Genomic DNA, 13,635 nt, shown 5'->3' on the forward strand with positions numbered 1-13,635 from the left:
GGAGGCATTCTGCAATCTGTTGACCATCAAAGTGTTGATGAAACACAGAAATTGCCTCGGGATTGAATACAACAGTCACCATGCGCACTTTCCTCATTGGGAGTAATGTCTCTAACAGTCTACGCTTTGATCGTTTCCTGGAACACCAGGGTAGTTTCCGATGCACATCTGGAGGCATTCTGCAATCTGTTGACCTTCAAAGTGTTGATGCAACACAGAAATTGCCTCGGGATTGAATACAACAGTCACCATACGCACTTTTCTCTATAGGAGCAATGTCTCTAACAGTTTACGCTTTGATCGTTTCCTGGAACACCAGTAGTAGTTTCCGATGCACATCTGGAGGCATTCTGTAATCAGTGGACCTTCAAAGTGTTGATGAGACACAGAAATTGCATCGGGATTGAATACAACAGTCACCATGCGCAATTTTCCTAAATGGGAGTAACGTCTCAAACAGTCTAGGCCTTGATCGTTCATTGGAAGACCAGTACTAGTTTCCGATGCACATCTGGAGGCATTCTGTAATCTGTCGACCTTCAAAGTGTTGATGAGACACAGAAATTGCATCAGCATTGAATACAACAGTCACCATGCGCACTTTCCTACAGGGGGGTAATGTCACAAAAATTCTACGCTTTGATCGTACCCTGGAAGTCCAGAAGTAGTTTCCGATGCACATCTGGAAGCATTCTGTAGTCTGTGGACTATATGTGTGTTGATGAAACACAGAAATTGCATCGGGATTCAATACAACAGTCACCATGCGCACTTTCCTTCATGGGAGTAATGTCTCTAACGGTCTACGCTTTGATCGTTCCCTGCAAGACCAGTAGTAGTTTCCGATGCACATCTGGAGGCATTCTGTAATCTGTGGACCTTCAAAGTGTTTATGAAACACAGCAATTGCCCCGAGATTGAATACAACAGTCAACCATGCGCACTTTCCTCCATGGGAGTAATGTCTCAAACAGTCTACGCTTTGATCGTTCCCTGGAAGACCAGTAGTAGTTTCCGATGCACTTCTGGAGGCATTCTCTAATCTGTAACCTATCTGAGTGTTGACGAAACACAGAAATTGCATCGGGATTGAATACAACAGACACCATGCAAACTTTCCTCCATGGGAGTAATGTCTCTAACAGTCTACGCTTTGATCGTTTGCTGCAAACCAGTAGTAGTTTCCGATGCATATCTGGAGGCATTCTGCAAACTGTTGACCTTCAAAGTGTTGATGAAAAACAGAAATTGCCTCGGGATTAAATACAACAGTCACCATGCGCACTTTCCTCTATGGGAGTAATGTCTCTAACAGTCTACGCTTTGATCGTTTCCTGGAACACCAGGGTAGTTTCCGATGCACATCTGGAGGCATTCTGCAATCTGTTGACCTTCAAAGTGTTGATGAAACACAGAAATTGCCTCGGGATTGAATACAACAGTCACCATACGCACATTCCTCTATAGGAGCAATGTCTCTAACAGTCTACGCTTTGATCGTTTACTGGAACACCAGTAGTAGTTTCCGATGCACATCTGGAGGCATTCTGTAATCAGTGGACCTTCAAAGTGTTGATGAGACACAGAAATTGCATCGGGATTGAATACAACAGTCACCATGCGCAATTTTCCTAAATGGGAGTAACGTCTCAAACAGTCTAGGTCTTGATCGTTCCCTGGAAGAGCAGTAGTAGTTTCCGATGCACATCTGGAGGCATTCTGTAATCTGTGGACCTTCAAAGTGTTGATGAGACACAGAAATTGAATCGGGATTGAATACGACAGTCACCATGCGCACTTCCCTCCGTGGGAGTAGTGTCTCAAACAGTTTACGCTTTGATCGTTCCCTGGAAGACCAGTAGTAGTTTCCGATGCTTATCTGGCGACATTCTGTAATGTGTGGACTATCAGAGTGTTGATGAAACCCAGATATTGCAATCAGGATTGAATACAACAGTCACCATGCGCACTTTCCTCCATGGGGTAATGTCCCAAACCGTTTACGTTTTGAGCGTTCCCTGGAAGACCTGTAGTAGTTTCCGATGCACATCTGGAGGCATTCTGCAATCTGTGCACCTTCAATGTGTTTATGAAACACAGGAATTGCCACGAGATTGAATACAACAGTCACCATTCGCACTTTCCTCCATGGGAATAATGTCTCCAACAGTCTACGCTTTGATCGTTCCCTTTAAGACCAGTAGTAGTTTCCGATGCACATCTGGAGGCATTCTGTTATCTCATGACTATCAGAGTGATGTTGAAACACAGAAATTTCATCGGGGTTGAATACAACAGTCACCATGCGCACTTTCCTCCATGGGATTAATGTCTCAAAGAGTTTAGGGTTGGATCGTTCCCTGGATGACCAGGAGTAATTTCCGATGCATATCTGGAGGCATTCTGTAATCTGTAGACTATCAGAGTGTTGTTGAAACACAGAAATTGCATCGGGATTGAATACAACAGTCACCATGCGAACTTTCCTCCATGGGAGTAATGTCTCAAACTGTCTTCGCTTTGATCTTTTCCTGGAAGACCAGTAGTAGTTTCCGATGCACATCTGGAGGCATTCTGTATTCTGTGGACCTTCAAAGTGTTGATGAGACACAGAAATTGCATCGGGATTGAATACAACTGTCACCATGCGGACTTTCCTCCATGGGACTAATGTCTCAAAAATTCTACGCTTTGATCGTTCCCTGGAAGACCAGTAGTAGTTTCCGATGCACATCTGGAGGCATTCTGTAGTCTGTGGACTATCAGAGTGTTGATGAAACACAGAAATTGCATCGTGATTGAATACAACTGTCGTCATGCGCAATTTCCTCCATGGGAGTAATGTCTCAAACAGTTTACGCGTTGATCGGTCCCTGGAAGACCAGTAGTAGTTTCCGACGCACATCTGGGGGCATTCTGTAATGTGTGGACTATCAGAGTGTTGATGAAACACAGAAATTGCATCAGGATTGAATGCAACAGTAACCATGCGCACTTTCCTCCATGGGAGTAATGTCTCAAACAGTTTACGCTTTGATCGTTCCTTCTAAGACCAGTAGTAGTTTCCGATGCACATCTGGGGACATTCTGTAATGTGTGGACTATCAGAGTGTTGATGAAAAACAGAAATTGCAATCAGGATTGTATACAACAGTCACCAAGAGCACTTTCCTCCATGGGAGTAATGTCTCAAACAATTTACGCTTTGATCGTTCCCTGGAAGAGCTGTACTAGTTTCCGATGCACAGCTGGAGGCATTCTGTTATCTGTGGACTTACAGAGTGTTGATGAAACACAGAAGTTGCATCGCTATTGAATACATCAGTCACCATGCGCACTTTCCTCTATGGGAGTAATGTCTCTAACAGTCTACGCTTTGATCGTTTCCTGGAACAGCAGTAGTAGTTTCCGATGCACATCCGGAGGCATTCTGTAATCAGTGGACTTTCAAAGTGTTGATGAGACACAGAAATTGCATCGGGGTTGAATACAACAGTCACCACGGGCAATTTTCCCAAATGGGAGTAAAGTCTCAAACAGTCTGGGACTTGATCGTTCCCTGGAAGAGCAGTAGTAGTTTCCGATGCACATCTGGAGGCATTCTGTAATCTGTGGACCTTCAATGTGTTTATGAAAAACAGGAATTGCCGCGAGATTGAATACAACAGTCAACCATGCGCACTTTCCTTCATGGGAGTAATGTCTCAAACAGTCTACGCTTTGATCGTTCCCTGGAAGACCAGTAGTAGTTTCCGATGCACATCTGGAGGCATTCTGTAATCTGTCACCTATCTGAGTGTTGATGAAACACAGAAATTGCATCGGGATTGAATACAACAGACACCATGCAAACTTTCCTCCATGGGAGTAATGTCTAACACATTTTACGCTTTGATCTTTTCCTGGAACACCAGTAGTAGTTTCCGATGCACATCTGGAGGCATTCTGTAATCAGTGGACCTTCAAAGTGTTGATGAGACACAGAAATTGCATCGGGATTGAATACAACACTCACCATGCGCAATTTTCCTAAATGGGAGTAATGTCTCAAACAGTCTAGGACTTGATCGTTCCCTGGAAGAGCAGTAGTAGTTTCCGATGCACATCTGGAGGCATTCTGTAATCTGTGGACCATCAATGTGTTGATGAGACACAGAAATTGTATCGGGATTGAATACAACAGTCTACATGCGCACTTTCCTCCATGGGAGTAATGTCTCAAACAGTTTACACTTTGATCGTTCCCTGGAAGACCAGTAGTAGTTTCCGATGCACATCTGGGCACATTCTGTAATGTGTGGACTATCAGAGTGTTGATGAAACACAGAAATTGCAATCAGGATTGAATACAACAGTCACCATGTGCACTTTCCTCCTTGGGAGTAATGTCTCAAACCATTTACGTTTTGATCGTTCCCTGGAAGACCTTAGTAGTTTCCGATGCACATCTGGAGGCATTCTGCAATCTGTGGACTAACAGAGTGTTGATAAAACACAGAATTTGCATCGGGATTGAATATAACAGTCACCATGCGCACTTTCCTCCATGGGAGTAATGTCTCAAACAGTTTACGTTTTGATCGTTCCCTGGAAAACCTGTAAAAGTTTCCGATGCTCATCTGGAGGCATTCTGTAATCTGTGGACTAACAGAGTGTTGATGAAACACAGAAATTGCATCGGGATTCAATACAACAGTCACCATGCGAACTTTCCTCCATGGGAGTAATGTCTCTAACAGTCTACGCTTTGATCGTTCCCTGCAAGACCAGTAGTAGTTTCCGATGCACATCTGGAGGCATTCTGTTATCTCATGACTATCAGAGTGATGTTGAAACACAGAAATTTCATCGGGGTTGAATACAACAGTCACCATGCGCACTTTCCTCCATGGGATTAATGTCTCAAAGAGTTTAGGGTTGGATCGTTCCCTGGATGACCAGGAGTAGTTTCCGATGCACATCTGGAGGCATTCTGTAATCTGTAGACTATCAGAGTGTTGTTGAAACACAGAAATTGCATCGGGATTGAATACAACAGTCACCATGCGAACTTTCCTCCATGGGAGTAATGTCTCAAACTGTCTTCGCTTTGATCTTTTCCTGGAAGACCAGTAGTAGTTTCCGATGCACATCTGGAGGCATTCTGTATTCTGTGGACCTTCAAAGTGTTGATGAGACACAGAAATTGCATCGGGATTGAATACAACTGTCACCATGCGGACTATCCTCCATGGGACTAATGTCTCAAAAATTCTACGCTTTGATCGTTCCCTGGAAGACCAGTAGTAGTTTCCGATGCACATCTGGAGGCATTCTGTAGTCTGTGGACTATCAGAGTGTTGATGAAACACAGAAATTGCATCGTGATTGAATACAACTGTCGTCATGCGCAATTTCCTCCATGGGAGTAATGTCTCAAACAGTTTACGCGTTGATCGGTCCCTGGAAGACCAGTAGTAGTTTCCGACGCACATCTGGGGGCATTCTGTAATGTGTGGACTATCAGAGTGTTGATGAAACACAGAAATTGCATCAGGATTGAATGCAACAGTAACCATGCGCACTTTCCTCCACGGGAGTAATGTCTCAAACAGTTTACGCTTTGATCGTTCCTTCTAAGACCAGTTGTAGTTTCCGATGCACATCTGGGGACATTCTGTTATGTGTGGACTATCAGAGTGTTGATGAAAAACAGAAATTGCAATCAGGAATGTATACAACAGTCACCATGCGCACTTTCCTCCATGGGAGTAATGTCTCAAACAATTTACGCTTTGATCGTTCCCTGGAAGACCTGTACTAGTTTCCGATGCACAGCTGGAGGCATTCTGTTATCTGTGGACTTACAGAGTGTTGATGAAACACAGAAGTTGCATCGCTATTGAATACAACAGTCACCATGCGCACTTTCCTCTATGGGAGTAATGTCTCTAACAGTCTACGCTTTGATCGTTTCCTGGAACAGCAGTAGTAGTTTCCGATGCACATACGGAGGCATTCTGTAATCAGTGGACATTCAAAGTGTTGATGAGACACAGAAATTGCATCGGGGTTGAATAATACACTCACCACAGGCAATTTTCCTAAATGGGAGTAAAGTCTCAAACAGTCTAGGACTTGATCGTTCCCTGGAAGAGCAGTAGTAGTTTCCGATGCACATCTGGAGGCATTCTGTAATCTGTGGACCTTCAATGTGTTTATGAAACACAGGAATTGCCGCGAGATTGAATACAACAGTCAACCATGCGCACTTTCCTTCATGGGAGTAATGTCTCAAACAGTCAACGCTTTGATCGTTCCCTGGAAGACCAGTAGTAGTTTCCGATGCACATCTGGAGCCATTCTGTAATCTGTCACCTATCTGAGTGTTGATGAAACACAGAAATTGCAATCAGGATTGAATACAACAGTCACCATGTGCACTTTCCTCCTTGGGAGTAATGTCTCAAACCATTTACGTTTTGATCGTTCCCTGGAAGACCTTAGTAGTTTCCGATGCACATCTGGAGGCATTCTGCAATCTGTGGACTAACAGAGTGTTGATGAAACAGAGAAATTGCATCGGAATTCAATACAACAGTCACCATGCGCACTTTCCTCCATGGGAGTAATGTCTCTAACAGTCTACGCTTTGATCGTTCCCTGCAAGACCAGTAGTAGTTTCCGATGCACATCTGGAGGCATTCTGTAATCTGTGGACTTTCAAAGTGTTTATGAAACACAGGAATTGCCGCGAGATTGAATACAACAGTCAACCATGCGCACTTTCCTCCATGGGAGTAATGTCTCAAACAGTCTACGCTTTAATCGTTCCCTGGAAGACCAGTAGTAGTTTGCGATGCACATCTGGAGGCATTCTGTAATCTGTAACCTATCTGAGTGTTGATGAAACACAGAAATTGCATCGGGATTGAATACAACAGACACCATGCAAACTTTCCTCCATGGGAGTTATGTCTCCAACAGTCTCCGCTTTGATCGTTCTCTGCAAGACCAGTAGTAGTTTCCGATGCATATCTGGAGGCATTCTGCAATCTGTTGACCTTCAAAGTGTTGATGAAAAACAGAAATTGCCTCGGGATTGAATACAACAGTCACCATGCGCACTTGCCTCTATGGGAGTAATGTCTCTAACAGTCTACGCTTTGATCGTTTCCAGGAACAAAAGGGTAATTTCCGATGCACATCTGGAGGCATTCTGCAATCTGTTGACCTTCAATGTGTTCATGAAACACAGAAATTGCATCGCGATTGAATACGACAGTCACCATGCGCACTTCCCTCCATGGGAGTAGTGTCTCAAACAGTTTACGCTTTGATCGTTCCCTGGAAGACCAGTAGTAGTTTCCGATGCTCATCTGGCGACATTCTGTAATGTGTGGACTATCAGAGTGTTGATGAAAAACAGAATTTGCAATCAGGATTGAATACAACAGTCACCATGCGCACTTTCCTCCATGGTGTAATGTCCCAAACCGTTTACGTTTTGATCGTTCCCTGGAAGACCTGTAGTAGTTTCCGATGCACATCTGGAGGCATTCTGCAATCTGTGCACCTTCAATGTGTTTATGAAACACAGGAATTGCCACGAGATTGAATACAACAGTCACCATTCGCACATTCCTCCATGGGAGTAATGTCTCCAACAGTCTACGCATTGATTGTTCCCTGCAAGACCAGTAGTAGTTTACGATGCACATCTGGAGGCATTCTGTAATCTGTAGACTATCAGAGTGTTGTTGAAACACAGAAATTGCATCGGGATTGAATACAACAGTCACTATGCGAACTTTCCTTCATGGGAGTAATGTCTCAAACTGTCTTCGCTTTGATCTTTTCCTGGAAGACCAGTAGTAGTTTCCGATGCACATCTGGAGACATTCTGTTATCTGTGGACCTTCAAGGTGTTGATAAGACACAGAAATTGCATCGGGATTGAATATAACTGTCACCATGCGGACTTTCCTCCATGGGACTAATGTCTCAAAAACTCTACGCTTTGATCGTTCCCTGGAAGACCAGTAGTAGTTTCCGTTGCACATCTGGAGGCATTCTGTAGTCTGTGGACTATCAGAGTGTTGATGAAACACAGAAATTGCATCGTGAATGAATACAACTGTCGTCATGCGCAATTTCCTCCATGGGAGTAATGTCTCAAACAGTTTACGCGTTGATCGGTCCCTGGAAGACCAGTAGTAGTTTCCGACGCACAACTGGGGGCATTCTGTAATGTGTGGACTATCAGAGTGTTGATGAAAAACAGAAATTGCAATCAGGATTGTATACAACAGTCACCATGCGCACTTTCCTCGATGGGAGAAATGTCTCAAACAATTTACGCTTTGATCTTTCAATGGAAGACCTGTACTAGTTTCCGATGCACAGCTGGAGGCATTCTGTAATCTGTGGACTTACAGAGTGTTGATGAAACACAGAAGTTGCATCGTTATTGAATACAACAGTCACCATGCGCACTTTCCTCTATGGGAGTAATGTCTCTAACAGTCTACGTTTTGATCGTTTCCTTTAACAGCAGTAGTAGTTTCCGATGCACATCTGGAATCATTCTGTCATCAGTGGACATTCAAAGTGTTGATGAGACACAGAAATTGCATCGGGGTTGAATACAACAGTCACCATGGGCAATTTTCCTAAATGGGAGTAATGTCTCAAACAGTCTAGGACTTGATCGTTCCCTGGAAGAGCAGTAGTAGTTTCCGATGCACATCTGGATGCATTCTGTAATCTGTGGACCTTCAAAGTGTTGATGAGAGACAGAACTTGCATCGGGATTGAATACAACAGTCACCATGCGCTCTTTCCTACATGGGAGTAATGTCACAAAAATTCTACGCTTTGATCGTTTCCTGGAAGACCAGAAGTAGTTTCCGATGCACATCTGGAGGCATTCTGTAGTCTGTGGACTATCAGAGTGTTGATGAAACACAGAAATTGCATCGGGATTGAATACAACAGCCACCATGCAGACTTTCCTCCATGGGAGTAATGTCTCTAACAGTCTACGCTTTGATCGTTAGCTGCAAGACCAGTAGTAGTTTCCGATGCACATCTGGAGGCATTCTGCAACCTGTTGACCATCAAAGTGTTGATGGAACACAGAAATTGCCTCGGGATTGAATACAACAGTCACCATGCGCACTTTCCTCATTGGGAGTAATGTCTCTAACAGTCTACGCTTTGATCGTTTCCTGGAACACCAGGGTAGTTTCCGATGCACATCTGGAGGCATTCTGCAATCTGTTGACCTTCAAAGTGTTGATGAAACACAGAAATTGCCTCGGGATTGAATACAACAGTCACCATACGCACTTTTCTCCATAGGAGCAATGTCTCTAACAGTCTACGCTTTGATCGTTTCCTGGAACACCAGTAGTAGTTTCCGATGCACATCTGGAAGCATTCTGTAATCAGTGGACCTTCAAAGTGTTGATGAGACACAGAAATTGCATCGGGATTGAATACAACAGTCACCATGCGCAATTTTCCTAAATGGGAGTAACGTCTCAAACAGTCTAGGTCTTGATCGTTCCCTGGAAGACCAGTAGTAGTTTCCGATGCACATCTGGAGGCATTCTGTAATCTGTCGACCTTCAAAGTATTGATGAGACACAGAAATTGCATCAGCATTGAATACAACAGTCACCATGCGCACTTTCCTACATGGGGGTAATGTCACAAAAATTCTACGCTTTGATCGTACCCTGGAAGTCCAGAAGTAGTTTCCGATGCACATTTGGAAGCATTCTGTAATCTGCGGACTAACAGAGTGTTGATGAAACACAGAAATTGCATCGTGATTGAATACAACTGTCGTCATGCGCAATTTCCTCCATGGGAGTAATGTCTCAAACAGTTTACGCTTTGATCGTTCCTTCTAAGACCAGTAGTAGTTTCCGATGCACATCTGGGGACATTCTGTTATGTGTGGACTATCAGAGTGTTGATGAAAAACAGAAATTGCAATCAGGAATGTATACAACAGTCACCATGCGCACTTTCCTCCATGGGAGTAATGTCTCAAACAATTTACGCTTTGATCGTTCCCTGGAAGACCTGTACTAGTTTCCGATGCACTGCTGGAGGCATTCTGTTATCTGTGGACTTACAGAGTGTTGATGAAACACAGAAGTTGCATCGCTATTGAATACAACAGTCACCATGCGCACATTCCTCTATGGGAGTAATGTCTCTAACAGTCTACGCTTTGATCGTTTCCTGGAACAGCAGTAGTAGTTTCCGATGCACATACGGAGGCATTCTGTAATCAGTGGACATTCAAAGTGTTGATGAGACACAGAAATTGCATCGGGGTTGAATAATACACTCACCACAGGCAATTTTCCTAAATGGGAGTAAAGTCTCAAACAGTCTAGGACTTGATCGTTCCCTGGAAGAGCAGTAGTAGTTTCCGATGCACATCTGGAGGCATTCTGTAATCTGTGGACCTTCAATGTGTTTATGAAACACAGGAATTGCCGCGAGATTGAATACAACAGTCAACCATGCGCACTTTCCTTCATGGGAGTAATGTCTCAAACAGTCAACGCTTTGATCGTTCCCTGGAAGACCAGTAGTAGTTTCCGATGCACATCTGGAGCCATTCTGTAATCTGTCACCTATCTGAGTGTTGATGAAACACAGAAATTGCATCGGGATTGAATACAACAGACACCATGCAAACTATCCTCCATGGGAGTAATGTCTAAAACAGTTTACGCTTTGATCTTTTCCTGGAACACCAGTAGTAGCTTCCGATGCACATCTGGAGGCATTCTGTAATCAGTGGACCTTCAAAGTGTTGATGAGACACAGAAATTGCATCGGGATTGAATACAACAGTCACCATGCGCAATTTTCCTAAATGGGAGTAATGTCTCAAACAGTCTAGGACTTGATCGTTCCCTGGAAGAGCAGTAGTAGTTTCCGATGCACATCTGGAGGCATTCTGTAATCTGTGGACCATCAATGTGTTGATGAGACACAGAAATTGTATCGGGATTGAATACAACAGTCACAATGCGCACTTTCCTCCATGGGAGTAATGTCTCAAACAGTTTACACTTTGATCGTTCCCTGGAAGACCAGTAGTAGTTTCCGATGCACATCTGGGGACATTCTGTAATGTGTGGACTATCAGAGTGTTGATGAAACACAGAAATTGCAATCAGGATTGAATACAACAGTCACCATGTGCACTTTCCTCCTTGGGAGTAATGTCTCAAACAGTTTACGTTTTGATCGTTCCCTGGAAGACCTGTAGTAGTTTCCGATGCACATCTGGAGGCATTCCGCAATCTGTGGACTAACAGAGTGTTGTTGAAACACAGAAATTGCATCGGGATTGAATACAACAGTCACCATGCGAACTTTCCTCCATGAGAGTTATGTTTCAAACTGTCTACGCTTTGATGGTTTTCTGGAAGACCAGTAGTAGTTTCCGATGCACATCTGGATGCATTCTGTATTCTGTGGACCAAAGTGTTGATGAGACACAGAAATTGCATAGGGATTGAATACAACAGTCACCATGCGCACTTTCCTACATGGGGGTAATGTCACAAAAATTCTACGCTATGATCGTACCCTGGAAGACCAGAAGTAGTTTCCGATGCACATCTGGAAGCATTCTGTAGTCTGTGGACTATCAGAGTGTTGATGAAACACAGAAATTGCATCGGGATTGAATACAACAGTCACAATACGCACTTTCCTCCATGGGAGTAATGTCTCAAACAGTTTACGCTTTGATCGTTCCCTGGAAGACCAGTAGTAGTTACCGATGCACATCTGGGGTAATTCTGTAATGTGTGGACTATCAGATTTTTGATGAAACCCAGAAATTGCAAACAGGATTGAATACAACCGTCACCATGCGCACTTACCTCCATGGGAGTAATGTCTCTAACAATCTACGCTTTGATCGTTCCCTGCAAGACCAGTAGTAGTTTCCGATGCACATCTGGAGGCATTCTGTAATCTGTCACCTATCTGAGTGTTGATGAAACACAGAAATTGCATCGGGATTGAATACAACAGTCACCATGCAAACTTTCCTCCATGGGAGTAATGTCTCAAACTGTCTACGCTTTGATGGTTTTCTGGAAGACCAGTAGTATTTTCCGATGCAAATCTGGAATCATTCTGTAATCTGAGGACCTTCAAAGTGTTGATGAGACACAGAAATTGCATAGGGATTGAATACAACAGTCACCATGCGCACTTTCCTACATGGGGGTAATGTCACAAAAATTCTACGCTTTGATCGTACCCTGGAAGACCAGTAGTAGGTTCCGATGCACATCTGGGGTCATACTGTAATGTGTGGACTATCAGATTTTTGATGAAACCCAGAAATTGCAAACAGGATTGAATACAACAGTAACCATGCGCACATTCCTCAATGGGAGTAATGTCTCAAACAGTTTACGTTTTGATCGTTCCCTGGAAAACCTGTAAAAGTTTCCGATGCATATCTGGAGGCATTCTGCAATCTGTGGACCTTCAAAGTGTTGATGAAACACACAAATTGCCTTGGGATTGAATACAACAGTCACCATGCGCTCGTTCCTCTATGGGAGTAATGTCTCTAACAGTCTACGCTTTGATCGTTTCCTGGAACACCAGTAGTAGTTTCCGATGCACATCTGGAGGCATTCTGTAGTCTGTGGACTATCAGAGTGTTGATGAAACACCGAAGTTGCTTCGGGATTGAATACAACAGTCACCATGCGCACTTACCTCCATGGGAGTAATGTCTCAAACAGTTTACGCTTTGATCGTTCCCTGGAAGACCAGTAGGAGTCTCCGATGCACATCTGGGGACATTCTGTAATGTGTGGACTATCAGAGTGTTGATGAAACACAGAAATTGCAATCGGGATTGAATACAACAGTGACCATGTGCACTTTCCTCCTTGGGAGTAATGTCTCAAACAGTTTACGTTTTGATCGTTCCCTGGAAGACCTGTAGTAGTTTCCGATGCACATCTGGATGCATTCCGCCATCTGTGGACTAACAGAGTGTTGTTGAAACACAGAAATTGCATCGGGGTTGAATACAAGAGTCAACATGCGCACTTTCCTCCGTGGGATTAATGTCTCAAACAGTCTAGGTTTTGATCGTTCCCTGGATGACCAGGAGTATTTTTCGATGCACATCTGGAGGCATTCTGTTATCTGTGGACTATCAGAGTGTTGTTGAAACACAGAAATTGCATCGGGATTGAATACAACAGTCACCATGCAAACTTTCCTCCATGGGAGTAATGTCTCAAACTGTCTACGCTTTGATGGTTTTCTGGAAGACCAGTAGTATTTTCCGATGCACATCTGGAGGCATTCTGTAATCTGAGGACCTTCAAAGTGTAGATGAGACACAGAAATTGCATAGGGATTGAATACAACAGTCACCATGCGCACTTTCCTCCATGGGGGTAATGTCACAAAAATTCTACGCTTTGATCGTACCCTGGAAGACCAGTAGTAGTTTCCGATGCACATCTGGGGTCATACTGTAATGTGTGGACTATCAGATTTTTGATGAAACCCAGAAATTGCAAACAGGATTGAATACAACAGTAACCATGCGCACATTCCTCAATGGGAGTAATGTCT

Source organism: Schistocerca gregaria, unplaced genomic scaffold, assembly GCF_023897955.1.
Source record: "Schistocerca gregaria isolate iqSchGreg1 unplaced genomic scaffold, iqSchGreg1.2 ptg000066l, whole genome shotgun sequence".
NCBI classification, from domain to species: Eukaryota; Metazoa; Arthropoda; class Insecta; order Orthoptera; family Acrididae; genus Schistocerca; species Schistocerca gregaria.